General features: G+C 46.5%; 9 non-coding genes across 9 annotated transcripts; all 9 read right to left on the reverse strand.

The window, feature by feature from the left end:
- Positions 1-789: 789 nt before the first annotated feature.
- trnag-gcc lies at positions 790-859 on the reverse strand. Its single transcript has one exon. It is a non-coding gene; the product is annotated as a tRNA-Gly (tRNA).
- Positions 860-2,169: 1,310 nt separating this feature from the next.
- trnag-gcc lies at positions 2,170-2,240 on the reverse strand. Its single transcript has one exon. It is a non-coding gene; the product is annotated as a tRNA-Gly (tRNA).
- A 1,308-nt stretch (positions 2,241-3,548) lies between these two features.
- trnag-gcc lies at positions 3,549-3,619 on the reverse strand. Its single transcript has one exon. It is a non-coding gene; the product is annotated as a tRNA-Gly (tRNA).
- Positions 3,620-4,927: 1,308 nt separating this feature from the next.
- Positions 4,928-4,998, reverse strand: trnag-gcc. Its single transcript has one exon. It is a non-coding gene; the product is annotated as a tRNA-Gly (tRNA).
- A 1,308-nt stretch (positions 4,999-6,306) lies between these two features.
- On the reverse strand, positions 6,307-6,377 carry trnag-gcc. The gene has a single exon. It is a non-coding gene; the product is annotated as a tRNA-Gly (tRNA).
- A 1,308-nt stretch (positions 6,378-7,685) lies between these two features.
- On the reverse strand, positions 7,686-7,756 carry trnag-gcc. Its single transcript has one exon. It is a non-coding gene; the product is annotated as a tRNA-Gly (tRNA).
- Positions 7,757-9,064: 1,308 nt separating this feature from the next.
- On the reverse strand, positions 9,065-9,135 carry trnag-gcc. The gene has a single exon. It is a non-coding gene; the product is annotated as a tRNA-Gly (tRNA).
- Positions 9,136-11,418: 2,283 nt separating this feature from the next.
- On the reverse strand, positions 11,419-11,489 carry trnag-gcc. Its single transcript has one exon. It is a non-coding gene; the product is annotated as a tRNA-Gly (tRNA).
- Positions 11,490-12,797: 1,308 nt separating this feature from the next.
- trnag-gcc lies at positions 12,798-12,868 on the reverse strand. The gene has a single exon. It is a non-coding gene; the product is annotated as a tRNA-Gly (tRNA).
- Between the last annotated feature and the right edge of the window lie 1,977 nt (positions 12,869-14,845).

A 14,845-nucleotide genomic window follows, 5' to 3' on the forward strand; every position in this document is an offset into this window, starting at 1 on the left:
GTCGGGTGTGACCGGAAAGCCGTCAAATTGTGTGCAGACGTTCATGGTCCCCAGAGGAGACGTTATACTGACTATGGTGTTTTCTCTACTTTTCCCCTAGCCCCACAATGAATCGTTTACTGTATTTTCTCTGGCGCCCCCATGAGATTGATTTTTGTGATTTTGAGTGAAATGTCTCAACACTACTGGATTGTGTCATGAAGTTTGGCGCACACATTCAGTTTCCCTTCAGGATAAACTGTAATTTCCAATGCCTATGAATAAGTCAGGATGAAGACACACCTGGCCAGTTTCATGTCCTCATACCTTAAACCCTGAAACATATTTTCTCAGTCACCTTGAGAGTTGTCGCTATCCATGCTGTCCTCAACAAGCCTTGAGGAAATTTGGTACAGAAATTCGTTTTCCGCAGAAGATGAATCCTGCTGACTTTAGTGGTCCCTTGACTTTTCCTCTTGGCCCACGATGAGGTCAAACCATGTCTCATTTTGGGCAAGATTGAAATTTTGGCTCAGAAAGTTACTAACCATCTGAAACAAGTCAGAGCGGCACAGAACAACTAAGGCGCTGCTTTCAACTTGCAGTCTCTCCTTGGGGCGTTGGTGGGAATCCCACTTCTGATAAAATCGATTTCGCTGGACCCGCACCTTGTTCTTGTAACGATGCTTGCAGTTAAGCAAGGAATTTGTGATCGGTTGTTGATGTATCACGTTGTACAAGCTTGCCGTTAGGGTTTCCTTCACAGCTGAGTGGTTTCGGCTGGTACGCGACAAGGTTAAAACTTGTCACTGCATTGGCCGGGAATCGAACCCGGCCTCCCGCGTGGCAGGCGAGAATTCTACCACTGAACCACCAATGCTCGATGAAGCTGCCCCGTAGGAGCTGACGCGTCCACTTTCTCTGGTGGAATTTTCAGCTGGCCTCCGTGGCGGCTAGAATTCTACCACTGGACCACCGCCGCTTAGTGAACAAGTCAGATTTGGACTGACAAGCTTTCGGGGTGAAGACACACCTGGTATTTTGGCCAGTTTCCAGTCCACATACTTCAAACAGTAAAGCCCTCAAAACGCACGCGGCCACTTTCTGGTGGAATTTTCAGCTGGCCTGAATTCTACCACTGAATTCTCTCAGTCGTCTTGACCAAATTGTGTACAGACGTTCACATTCCCCAGAGGAGACATCATACTGACTACGGTGATTCCCTGACTTTTCCCCTAGCCCCACAATGAACTGTGACTGATATTTTCTCTAGCGCCACCATGAGATTGATTTTTGTGATTTTGGGTGAAATCACTCACCGTCATGAAATTTGGCGTACACATTCACTTTCCCCTCAGGATAAACTGTAATTTCCAGTGCCTAATGAACAAGTCGGGTGTGACCGGAAAGCCGTCAAATTGTGTGCAGACGTTCATGGTCCCCAGAGGAGACGTTATACTGACTATGGTGTTTCTCTAACTTTTCCCCTAGCCCCACAATGAATCGTTACTGGTATTTTCTCTGGCGCCCCCATGAGATTGATTTTTGTGATTTTGAGTGAAATGTCTCAACAACTACTGGATGTATTGTCATGAAGTTTGGCGCACACATTCAGTTTCCCTTCAGGATAAACTGTAATTTCCAATGCCTAATGAATAAGTCAGGATGAAGACACACCTGGCCAGTTTCATGTCCTCATACCTTAAAAGCCCTGAAAACATATTTTCTCAGTCACCTTGAGAGTTGTCGCTATCCATGCTGTCTCAACAAGCCTTGAGGAAATTTGGTACAGAAATTCGTTTTCCGCAGAAGATGAATCCTGCTGACTTTAGTGGTCCCTTGACTTTTCCTCTTGGCCCACGATGAGGTCAAACCAATGTCTCATTTTGGGCAAGATTGAAATTTTGGCTCAGAAAGTTACGTAACCATCTGAAACAAGTCAGAGCGGCACAGAACAAACTAAGGCGCTGCTTTCAACTTGCAGTCTCCCGTTGGGGCGTTGGTGGGAATCCCACTTCTGATAAAATCGATTTCGGCTGGACCCGCACCTTGTTCTTGTAACGATGCTTGCAGTTAAGCAAGGAATTTGTGATCGGTTGTTGATGTATCACGTTGTACAAGCTTGCCGTTAGGGTTTCCTTCACAGCTGAGTGGTTTCGGCTGGTACGCGACAAGGTTAAAACTTGTCACTGCATTGGCCGGGAATCGAACCCGGGCCTCCCGCGTGGCAGGCGAGAATTCTACCACTGAACCACCAATGCTCGATGAAGCTGCCCCGTAGGAGCTGACGCGTCCACTTTCTGGTGGAATTTTCAGCTGGCCTCCGTGGCGGCTAGAATTCTACCACTGGACCACCGCCGCTTAGTGAACAAGTCAGATTTGGACTGACACGCTTTCGGGGTGAAGACACACCTGGTATTTGGCCAGTTTCCAGTCCACATACTTCAAACAGTAAAAGCCCTCAAAACGCACGCGGCCACTTTCTGGTGGAATTTTCAGCTGGCCTGAATTCTACCACTGAATTCTCTCAGTCGTCTTGACCAAATTGTGTACAGACGTTCACATTCCCCAGAGGAGACATCATACTGACTACGGTGATTCCCTGACTTTTCCCCTAGCCCCACAATGAACTGTGACTGATATTTTCTCTAGCGCCACCATGAGATTGATTTTTGTGATTTTGGGTGAAATCACTCACCGTCATGAAATTTGGCGTACACATTCACTTTCCCCTCAGGATAAACTGTAATTTCCAGTGCCTAATGAACAAGTCGGGTGTGACCGGAAAGCCGTCAAATTGTGTGCAGACGTTCATGGTCCCCAGAGGAGACGTTATACTGACTATGGTGTTTCTCTAACTTTTCCCCTAGCCCCACAATGAATCGTTACTGGTATTTTCTCTGGCGCCCCCATGAGATTGATTTTTGTGATTTTGAGTGAAATGTCTCAACAACTACTGGATGTATTGTCATGAAGTTTGGCGCACACATTCAGTTTCCCTTCAGGATAAACTGTAATTTCCAATGCCTAATGAATAAGTCAGGATGAAGACACACCTGGCCAGTTTCATGTCCTCATACCTTAAAAGCCCTGAAAACATATTTTCTCAGTCACCTTGAGAGTTGTCGCTATCCATGCTGTCTCAACAAGCCTTGAGGAAATTTGGTACAGAAATTCGTTTTCCGCAGAAGATGAATCCTGCTGACTTTAGTGGTCCCTTGACTTTTCCTCTTGGCCCACGATGAGGTCAAACCAATGTCTCATTTTGGGCAAGATTGAAATTTTGGCTCAGAAAGTTACGTAACCATCTGAAACAAGTCAGAGCGGCACAGAACAAACTAAGGCGCTGCTTTCAACTTGCAGTCTCCCGTTGGGGCGTTGGTGGGAATCCCACTTCTGATAAAATCGATTTCGGCTGGACCCGCACCTTGTTCTTGTAACGATGCTTGCAGTTAAGCAAGGAATTTGTGATCGGTTGTTGATGTATCACGTTGTACAAGCTTGCCGTTAGGGTTTCCTTCACAGCTGAGTGGTTTCGGCTGGTACGCGACAAGGTTAAAACTTGTCACTGCATTGGCCGGGAATCGAACCCGGGCCTCCCGCGTGGCAGGCGAGAATTCTACCACTGAACCACCAATGCTCGATGAAGCTGCCCCGTAGGAGCTGACGCGTCCACTTTCTGGTGGAATTTTCAGCTGGCCTCCGTGGCGGCTAGAATTCTACCACTGGACCACCGCCGCTTAGTGAACAAGTCAGATTTGGACTGACACGCTTTCGGGGTGAAGACACACCTGGTATTTGGCCAGTTTCCAGTCCACATACTTCAAACAGTAAAAGCCCTCAAAACGCACGCGGCCACTTTCTGGTGGAATTTTCAGCTGGCCTGAATTCTACCACTGAATTCTCTCAGTCGTCTTGACCAAATTGTGTACAGACGTTCACATTCCCCAGAGGAGACATCATACTGACTACGGTGATTCCCTGACTTTTCCCCTAGCCCCACAATGAACTGTGACTGATATTTTCTCTAGCGCCACCATGAGATTGATTTTTGTGATTTTGGGTGAAATCACTCACCGTCATGAAATTTGGCGTACACATTCACTTTCCCCTCAGGATAAACTGTAATTTCCAGTGCCTAATGAACAAGTCGGGTGTGACCGGAAAGCCGTCAAATTGTGTGCAGACGTTCATGGTCCCCAGAGGAGACGTTATACTGACTATGGTGTTTCTCTAACTTTTCCCCTAGCCCCACAATGAATCGTTACTGGTATTTTCTCTGGCGCCCCCATGAGATTGATTTTTGTGATTTTGAGTGAAATGTCTCAACAACTACTGGATGTATTGTCATGAAGTTTGGCGCACACATTCAGTTTCCCTTCAGGATAAACTGTAATTTCCAATGCCTAATGAATAAGTCAGGATGAAGACACACCTGGCCAGTTTCATGTCCTCATACCTTAAAAGCCCTGAAAACATATTTTCTCAGTCACCTTGAGAGTTGTCGCTATCCATGCTGTCTCAACAAGCCTTGAGGAAATTTGGTACAGAAATTCGTTTTCCGCAGAAGATGAATCCTGCTGACTTTAGTGGTCCCTTGACTTTTCCTCTTGGCCCACGATGAGGTCAAACCAATGTCTCATTTTGGGCAAGATTGAAATTTTGGCTCAGAAAGTTACGTAACCATCTGAAACAAGTCAGAGCGGCACAGAACAAACTAAGGCGCTGCTTTCAACTTGCAGTCTCCCGTTGGGGCGTTGGTGGGAATCCCACTTCTGATAAAATCGATTTCGGCTGGACCCGCACCTTGTTCTTGTAACGATGCTTGCAGTTAAGCAAGGAATTTGTGATCGGTTGTTGATGTATCACGTTGTACAAGCTTGCCGTTAGGGTTTCCTTCACAGCTGAGTGGTTTCGGCTGGTACGCGACAAGGTTAAAACTTGTCACTGCATTGGCCGGGAATCGAACCCGGGCCTCCCGCGTGGCAGGCGAGAATTCTACCACTGAACCACCAATGCTCGATGAAGCTGCCCCGTAGGAGCTGACGCGTCCACTTTCTGGTGGAATTTTCAGCTGGCCTCCGTGGCGGCTAGAATTCTACCACTGGACCACCGCCGCTTAGTGAACAAGTCAGATTTGGACTGACACGCTTTCGGGGTGAAGACACACCTGGTATTTGGCCAGTTTCCAGTCCACATACTTCAAACAGTAAAAGCCCTCAAAACGCACGCGGCCACTTTCTGGTGGAATTTTCAGCTGGCCTGAATTCTACCACTGAATTCTCTCAGTCGTCTTGACCAAATTGTGTACAGACGTTCACATTCCCCAGAGGAGACATCATACTGACTACGGTGATTCCCTGACTTTTCCCCTAGCCCCACAATGAACTGTGACTGATATTTTCTCTAGCGCCACCATGAGATTGATTTTTGTGATTTTGGGTGAAATCACTCACCGTCATGAAATTTGGCGTACACATTCACTTTCCCCTCAGGATAAACTGTAATTTCCAGTGCCTAATGAACAAGTCGGGTGTGACCGGAAAGCCGTCAAATTGTGTGCAGACGTTCATGGTCCCCAGAGGAGACGTTATACTGACTATGGTGTTTCTCTAACTTTTCCCCTAGCCCCACAATGAATCGTTACTGGTATTTTCTCTGGCGCCCCCATGAGATTGATTTTTGTGATTTTGAGTGAAATGTCTCAACAACTACTGGATGTATTGTCATGAAGTTTGGCGCACACATTCAGTTTCCCTTCAGGATAAACTGTAATTTCCAATGCCTAATGAATAAGTCAGGATGAAGACACACCTGGCCAGTTTCATGTCCTCATACCTTAAAAGCCCTGAAAACATATTTTCTCAGTCACCTTGAGAGTTGTCGCTATCCATGCTGTCTCAACAAGCCTTGAGGAAATTTGGTACAGAAATTCGTTTTCCGCAGAAGATGAATCCTGCTGACTTTAGTGGTCCCTTGACTTTTCCTCTTGGCCCACGATGAGGTCAAACCAATGTCTCATTTTGGGCAAGATTGAAATTTTGGCTCAGAAAGTTACGTAACCATCTGAAACAAGTCAGAGCGGCACAGAACAAACTAAGGCGCTGCTTTCAACTTGCAGTCTCCCGTTGGGGCGTTGGTGGGAATCCCACTTCTGATAAAATCGATTTCGGCTGGACCCGCACCTTGTTCTTGTAACGATGCTTGCAGTTAAGCAAGGAATTTGTGATCGGTTGTTGATGTATCACGTTGTACAAGCTTGCCGTTAGGGTTTCCTTCACAGCTGAGTGGTTTCGGCTGGTACGCGACAAGGTTAAAACTTGTCACTGCATTGGCCGGGAATCGAACCCGGGCCTCCCGCGTGGCAGGCGAGAATTCTACCACTGAACCACCAATGCTCGATGAAGCTGCCCCGTAGGAGCTGACGCGTCCACTTTCTGGTGGAATTTTCAGCTGGCCTCCGTGGCGGCTAGAATTCTACCACTGGACCACCGCCGCTTAGTGAACAAGTCAGATTTGGACTGACACGCTTTCGGGGTGAAGACACACCTGGTATTTGGCCAGTTTCCAGTCCACATACTTCAAACAGTAAAAGCCCTCAAAACGCACGCGGCCACTTTCTGGTGGAATTTTCAGCTGGCCTGAATTCTACCACTGAATTCTCTCAGTCGTCTTGACCAAATTGTGTACAGACGTTCACATTCCCCAGAGGAGACATCATACTGACTACGGTGATTCCCTGACTTTTCCCCTAGCCCCACAATGAACTGTGACTGATATTTTCTCTAGCGCCACCATGAGATTGATTTTTGTGATTTTGGGTGAAATCACTCACCGTCATGAAATTTGGCGTACACATTCACTTTCCCCTCAGGATAAACTGTAATTTCCAGTGCCTAATGAACAAGTCGGGTGTGACCGGAAAGCCGTCAAATTGTGTGCAGACGTTCATGGTCCCCAGAGGAGACGTTATACTGACTATGGTGTTTCTCTAACTTTTCCCCTAGCCCCACAATGAATCGTTACTGGTATTTTCTCTGGCGCCCCCATGAGATTGATTTTTGTGATTTTGAGTGAAATGTCTCAACAACTACTGGATGTATTGTCATGAAGTTTGGCGCACACATTCAGTTTCCCTTCAGGATAAACTGTAATTTCCAATGCCTAATGAATAAGTCAGGATGAAGACACACCTGGCCAGTTTCATGTCCTCATACCTTAAAAGCCCTGAAAACATATTTTCTCAGTCACCTTGAGAGTTGTCGCTATCCATGCTGTCTCAACAAGCCTTGAGGAAATTTGGTACAGAAATTCGTTTTCCGCAGAAGATGAATCCTGCTGACTTTAGTGGTCCCTTGACTTTTCCTCTTGGCCCACGATGAGGTCAAACCAATGTCTCATTTTGGGCAAGATTGAAATTTTGGCTCAGAAAGTTACGTAACCATCTGAAACAAGTCAGAGCGGCACAGAACAAACTAAGGCGCTGCTTTCAACTTGCAGTCTCCCGTTGGGGCGTTGGTGGGAATCCCACTTCTGATAAAATCGATTTCGGCTGGACCCGCACCTTGTTCTTGTAACGATGCTTGCAGTTAAGCAAGGAATTTGTGATCGGTTGTTGATGTATCACGTTGTACAAGCTTGCCGTTAGGGTTTCCTTCACAGCTGAGTGGTTTCGGCTGGTACGCGACAAGGTTAAAACTTGTCACTGCATTGGCCGGGAATCGAACCCGGGCCTCCCGCGTGGCAGGCGAGAATTCTACCACTGAACCACCAATGCTCGATGAAGCTGCCCCGTAGGAGCTGACGCGTCCACTTTCTGGTGGAATTTTCAGCTGGCCTCCGTGGCGGCTAGAATTCTACCACTGGACCACCGCCGCTTAGTGAACAAGTCAGATTTGGACTGACACGCTTTCGGGGTGAAGACACACCTGGTATTTGGCCAGTTTCCAGTCCACATACTTCAAACAGTAAAAGCCCTCAAAACGCACGCGGCCACTTTCTGGTGGAATTTTCAGCTGGCCTGAATTCTACCACTGAATTCTCTCAGTCGTCTTGACCAAATTGTGTACAGACGTTCACATTCCCCAGAGGAGACATCATACTGACTACGGTGATTCCCTGACTTTTCCCCTAGCCCCACAATGAACTGTGACTGATATTTTCTCTAGCGCCACCATGAGATTGATTTTTGTGATTTTGGGTGAAATCACTCACCGTCATGAAATTTGGCGTACACATTCACTTTCCCCTCAGGATAAACTGTAATTTCCAGTGCCTAATGAACAAGTCGGGTGTGACCGGAAAGCCGTCAAATTGTGTGCAGACGTTCATGGTCCCCAGAGGAGACGTTATACTGACTATGGTGTTTCTCTAACTTTTCCCCTAGCCCCACAATGAATCGTTACTGGTATTTTCTCTGGCGCCCCCATGAGATTGATTTTTGTGATTTTGAGTGAAATGTCTCAACAACTACTGGATGTATTGTCATGAAGTTTGGCGCACACATTCAGTTTCCCTTCAGGATAAACTGTAATTTCCAATGCCTAATGAATAAGTCAGGATGAAGACACACCTGGCCAGTTTCATGTCCTCATACCTTAAAAGCCCTGAAAACATATTTTCTCAGTCACCTTGAGAGTTGTCGCTATCCATGCTGTCTCAACAAGCCTTGAGGAAATTTGGTACAGAAATTCGTTTTCCGCAGAAGATGAATCCTGCTGACTTTAGTGGTCCCTTGACTTTTCCTCTTGGCCCACGATGAGGTCAAACCAATGTCTCATTTTGGGCAAGATTGAAATTTTGGCTCAGAAAGTTACGTAACCATCTGAAACAAGTCAGAGCGGCACAGAACAAACTAAGGCGCTGCTTTCAACTTGCAGTCTCCCGTTGGGGCGTTGGTGGGAATCCCACTTCTGATAAAATCGATTTCGGCTGGACCCGCACCTTGTTCTTGTAACGATGCTTGCAGTTAAGCAAGGAATTTGTGATCGGTTGTTGATGTATCACGTTGTACAAGCTTGCCGTTAGGGTTTCCTTCACAGCTGAGTGGTTTCGGCTGGTACGCGACAAGGTTAAAACTTGTCACTGCATTGGCCGGGAATCGAACCCGGGCCTCCCGCGTGGCAGGCGAGAATTCTACCACTGAACCACCAATGCTCGATGAAGCTGCCCCGTAGGAGCTGACGCGTCCACTTTCTGGTGGAATTTTCAGCTGGCCTCCGTGGCGGCTAGAATTCTACCACTGGACCACCGCCGCTTAGTGAACAAGTCAGATTTGGACTGACACGCTTTCGGGGTGAAGACACACCTGGTATTTGGCCAGTTTCCAGTCCACATACTTCAAACAGTAAAAGCCCTCAAAACGCACGCGGCCACTTTCTGGTGGAATTTTCAGCTGGCCTGAATTCTACCACTGAATTCTCTCAGTCGTCTTGACCAAATTGTGTACAGACGTTCACATTCCCCAGAGGAGACATCATACTGACTACGGTGATTCCCTGACTTTTCCCCTAGCCCCACAATGAACTGTGACTGATATTTTCTCTAGCGCCACCATGAGATTGATTTTTGTGATTTTGGGTGAAATCACTCACCGTCATGAAATTTGGCGTACACATTCACTTTCCCCTCAGGATAAACTGTAATTTCCAGTGCCTAATGAACAAGTCGGGTGTGACCGGAAAGCCGTCAAATTGTGTGCAGACGTTCATGGTCCCCAGAGGAGACGTTATACTGACTATGGTGTTTCTCTAACTTTTCCCCTAGCCCCACAATGAATCGTTACTGGTATTTTCTCTGGCGCCCCCATGAGATTGATTTTTGTGATTTTGAGTGAAATGTCTCAACAACTACTGGATGTATTGTCATGAAGTTTGGCGCACACATTCAGTTTCCCTTCAGGATAAACTGTAATTTCCAATGCCTAATGAATAAGTCAGGATGAAGACACACCTGGCCAGTTTCATGTCCTCATACCTTAAAAGCCCTGAAAACATATTTTCTCAGTCACCTTGAGAGTTGTCGCTATCCATGCTGTCTCAACAAGCCTTGAGGAAATTTGGTACAGAAATTCGTTTTCCGCAGAAGATGAATCCTGCTGACTTTAGTGGTCCCTTGACTTTTCCTCTTGGCCCACGATGAGGTCAAACCAATGTCTCATTTTGGGCAAGATTGAAATTTTGGCTCAGAAAGTTACGTAACCATCTGAAACAAGTCAGAGCGGCACAGAACAAACTAAGGCGCTGCTTTCAACTTGCAGTCAGCTTTCGGGGTGAAGACACACCTGGTATTTGGCCAGTTTCCAGTCCACATACTTCAAACAGTAAAAGCCCTCAAAACGCACGCGGCCACTTTCTGGTGGAATTTTCAGCTGGCCTGAATTCTACCACTGAATTCTCTCAGTCGTCTTGACCAAATTGTGTACAGACGTTCACATTCCCCAGAGGAGACATCATACTGACTACGGTGATTCCCTGACTTTTCCCCTAGCCCCACAATGAACTGTGACTGATATTTTCTCTAGCGCCACCATGAGATTGATTTTTGTGATTTTGAGTGAAATCACTCACCGTCATGAAATTTGGCGTACACATTCACTTTCCCCTCAGGATAAACTGTAATTTCCAGTGCCTAATGAACAAGTCGGGTGTGACCGGAAAGCCGTCAAATTGTGTGCAGACGTTCATGGTCCCCAGAGGAGACGTTATACTGACTATGGTGTTTCTCTAACTTTTCCCCTAGCCCCACAATGAATCGTTACTGGTATTTTCTCTGGCGCCCCCATGAGATTGATTTTTGTGATTTTGAGTGAAATGTCTCAACAACTACTGGATGTATTGTCATGAAGTTTGGCGCACACATTCAGTTTCCCTTCAGGATAAACTGTAATTTCCAATGCCTAATGAATAAGTCAGGATGAAGACACACCTGGCCAGTTTCATGTCCTCATACCTTAAAAGCCCTGAAAACATATTTTCTCAGTCACCTTGAGAGTTGTCGCTATCCATGCTGTCTCAACAAGCCTTGAGGAAATTTGGTACAGAAATTCGTTTTCCGCAGAAGATGAATCCTGCTGACTTTAGTGGTCCCTTGACTTTTCCTCTTGGCCCACGATGAGGTCAAACCAATGTCTCATTTTGGGCAAGATTGAAATTTTGGCTCAGAAAGTTACGTAACCATCTGAAACAAGTCAGAGCGGCACAGAACAAACTAAGGCGCTGCTTTCAACTTGCAGTCTCCCGTTGGGGCGTTGGTGGGAATCCCACTTCTGATAAAATCGATTTCGGCTGGACCCGCACCTTGTTCTTGTAACGATGCTTGCAGTTAAGCAAGGAATTTGTGATCGGTTGTTGATGTATCACGTTGTACAAGCTTGCCGTTAGGGTTTCCTTCACAGCTGAGTGGTTTCGGCTGGTACGCGACAAGGTTAAAACTTGTCACTGCATTGGCCGGGAATCGAACCCGGGCCTCCCGCGTGGCAGGCGAGAATTCTACCACTGAACCACCAATGCTCGATGAAGCTGCCCCGTAGGAGCTGACGCGTCCACTTTCTGGTGGAATTTTCAGCTGGCCTCCGTGGCGGCTAGAATTCTACCACTGGACCACCGCCGCTTAGTGAACAAGTCAGATTTGGACTGACACGCTTTCGGGGTGAAGACACACCTGGTATTTGGCCAGTTTCCAGTCCACATACTTCAAACAGTAAAAGCCCTCAAAACGCACGCGGCCACTTTCTGGTGGAATTTTCAGCTGGCCTGAATTCTACCACTGAATTCTCTCAGTCGTCTTGACCAAATTGTGTACAGACGTTCACATTCCCCAGAGGAGACATCATACTGACTACGGTGATTCCCTGACTTTTCCCCTAGCCCCACAATGAACTGTGACTGATATTTTCTCTAGCGCCACCATGAGATTGATTTTTGTGATTTTGGGTGAAATCACTCACCGTCATGAAATTTGGCGTACACATTCACTTTCCCCTCAGGATAAACTGTAATTTCCAGTGCCTAATGAACAAGTCGGGTGTGACCGGAAAGCCGTCAAATTGTGTGCAGACGTTCATGGTCCCCAGAGGAGACGTTATACTGACTATGGTGTTTCTCTAACTTTTCCCCTAGCCCCACAATGAATCGTTACTGGTATTTTCTCTGGCGCCCCCATGAGATTGATTTTTGTGATTTTGAGTGAAATGTCTCAACAACTACTGGATGTATTGTCATGAAGTTTGGCGCACACATTCAGTTTCCCTTCAGGATAAACTGTAATTTCCAATGCCTAATGAATAAGTCAGGATGAAGACACACCTGGCCAGTTTCATGTCCTCATACCTTAAAAGCCCTGAAAACATATTTTCTCAGTCACCTTGAGAGTTGTCGCTATCCATGCTGTCTCAACAAGCCTTGAGGAAATTTGGTACAGAAATTCGTTTTCCGCAGAAGATGAATCCTGCTGACTTTAGTGGTCCCTTGACTTTTCCTCTTGGCCCACGATGAGGTCAAACCAATGTCTCATTTTGGGCAAGATTGAAATTTTGGCTCAGAAAGTTACGTAACCATCTGAAACAAGTCAGAGCGGCACAGAACAAACTAAGGCGCTGCTTTCAACTTGCAGTCTCCCGTTGGGGCGTTGGTGGGAATCCCACTTCTGATAAAATCGATTTCGGCTGGACCCGCACCTTGTTCTTGTAACGATGCTTGCAGTTAAGCAAGGAATTTGTGATCGGTTGTTGATGTATCACGTTGTACAAGCTTGCCGTTAGGGTTTCCTTCACAGCTGAGTGGTTTCGGCTGGTACGCGACAAGGTTAAAACTTGTCACTGCATTGGCCGGGAATCGAACCCGGGCCTCCCGCGTGGCAGGCGAGAATTCTACCACTGAACCACCAATGCTCGATGAAGCTGCCCCGTAGGAGCTGACGCGTCCACTTTCTGGTGGAATTTTCAGCTGGCCTCCGTGGCGGCTAGAATTCTACCACTGGACCACCGCCGCTTAGTGAACAAGTCAGATTTGGACTGACACGCTTTCGGGGTGAAGACACACCTGGTATTTGGCCAGTTTCCAGTCCACATACTTCAAACAGTAAAAGCCCTCAAAACGCACGCGGCCACTTTCTGGTGGAATTTTCAGCTGGCCTGAATTCTACCACTGAATTCTCTCAGTCGTCTTGACCAAATTGTGTACAGACGTTCACATTCCCCAGAGGAGACATCATACTGACTACGGTGATTCCCTGACTTTTCCCCTAGCCCCACAATGAACTGTGACTGATATTTTCTCTAGCGCCACCATGAGATTGATTTTTGTGATTTTGGGTGAAATCACTCACCGTCATGAAATTTGGCGTACACATTCACTTTCCCCTCAGGATAAACTGTAATTTCCAGTGCCTAATGAACAAGTCGGGTGTGACCGGAAAGCCGTCAAATTGTGTGCAGACGTTCATGGTCCCCAGAGGAGACGTTATACTGACTATGGTGTTTCTCTAACTTTTCCCCTAGCCCCACAATGAATCGTTACTGGTATTTTCTCTGGCGCCCCCATGAGATTGATTTTTGTGATTTTGAGTGAAATGTCTCAACAACTACTGGATGTATTGTCATGAAGTTTGGCGCACACATTCAGTTTCCCTTCAGGATAAACTGTAATTTCCAATGCCTAATGAATAAGTCAGGATGAAGACACCTGGCCAGTTTCATGTCCTCATACCTTAAAAGCCCTGAAAACATATTTTCTCAGTCACCTTGAGAGTTGTCGCTATCCATGCTGTCTCAACAAGCCTTGAGGAAATTTGGTACAGAAATTCGTTTTCCGCAGAAGATGAATCCTGCTGACTTTAGTGGTCCCTTGACTTTTCCTCTTGGCCCACGATGAGGTCAAACCAATGTCTCATTTTGGGCAAGATTGAAATTTTGGCTCAGAAAGTTACGTAACCATCTGAAACAAGTCAGAGCGGCACAGAACAAACTAAGGCGCTGCTTTCAACTTGCAGTCAGCTTTCGGGGTGAAGACACACCTGGTTTGGCCAGTTTCCAGTCCACATACTTCAAACAGTAAAAGCCCTCAAAACGCACGCGGCCACTTTCTGGTGGAATTTTCAGCTGGCCTGAATTCTACCACTGAATTCTCTCAGTCGTCTTGACCAAATTGTGTACAGACGTTCACATTCCCCAGAGGAGACATCATACTGACTACGGTGATTCCCTGACTTTTCCCCTAGCCCCACAATGAACTGTGACTGATATTTCTCTAGCGCCACCATGAGATTGATTTTTGTGATTTTGAGTGAATCACTCACCGTCATGAAATTTGGCGTACACATTCACTTTCCCCTCAGGATAAACTGTAATTTCCAGTGCCTAATGAACAAGTCGGGTGTGACCGAAAGCCGTCAAATTGTGTGCAGACGTTCATGGTCCCCAGAGGAGACGTTATACTGACTATGGTGTTTCTCTAACTTTTCCCCTAGCCCCACAATGAATCGTTACTGGTATTTTCTCTGGCGCCCCCATGAGATTGATTTTTGTGATTTTGAGTGAATGTCTCAACAACTACTGGATGTATTGTCATGAAGTTTGGCGCACACATTCAGTTTCCCTTCAGGATAAACTGTAATTTCCAATGCCTAATGAATAAGTCAGGATGAAGACACACCTGGCCAGTTTCATGTCCTCATACCTTAAAAGCCCTGAAAACATATTTTCTCAGTCACCTTGAGAGTTGTCGCTATCCATGCTGTCTCAACAAGCCTTGAGGAAATTTGGTACAGAAATTCGTTTTCCGCAGAAGAGAATCCTGCTGACTTTAGTGGTCCCTTGACTTTTCCTCTTGGCCCACGATGAGGTCAAACCAATGTCTCATTTTGGGCA

This window comes from Micropterus salmoides, unplaced genomic scaffold (assembly GCF_014851395.1).
Source record: "Micropterus salmoides isolate LMB-PRFRI ecotype aquatic unplaced genomic scaffold, ASM1485139v1 Ms_hic_scaffold_4703, whole genome shotgun sequence".
Lineage (NCBI taxonomy): Eukaryota > Metazoa > Chordata > Actinopteri > Centrarchiformes > Centrarchidae > Micropterus > Micropterus salmoides.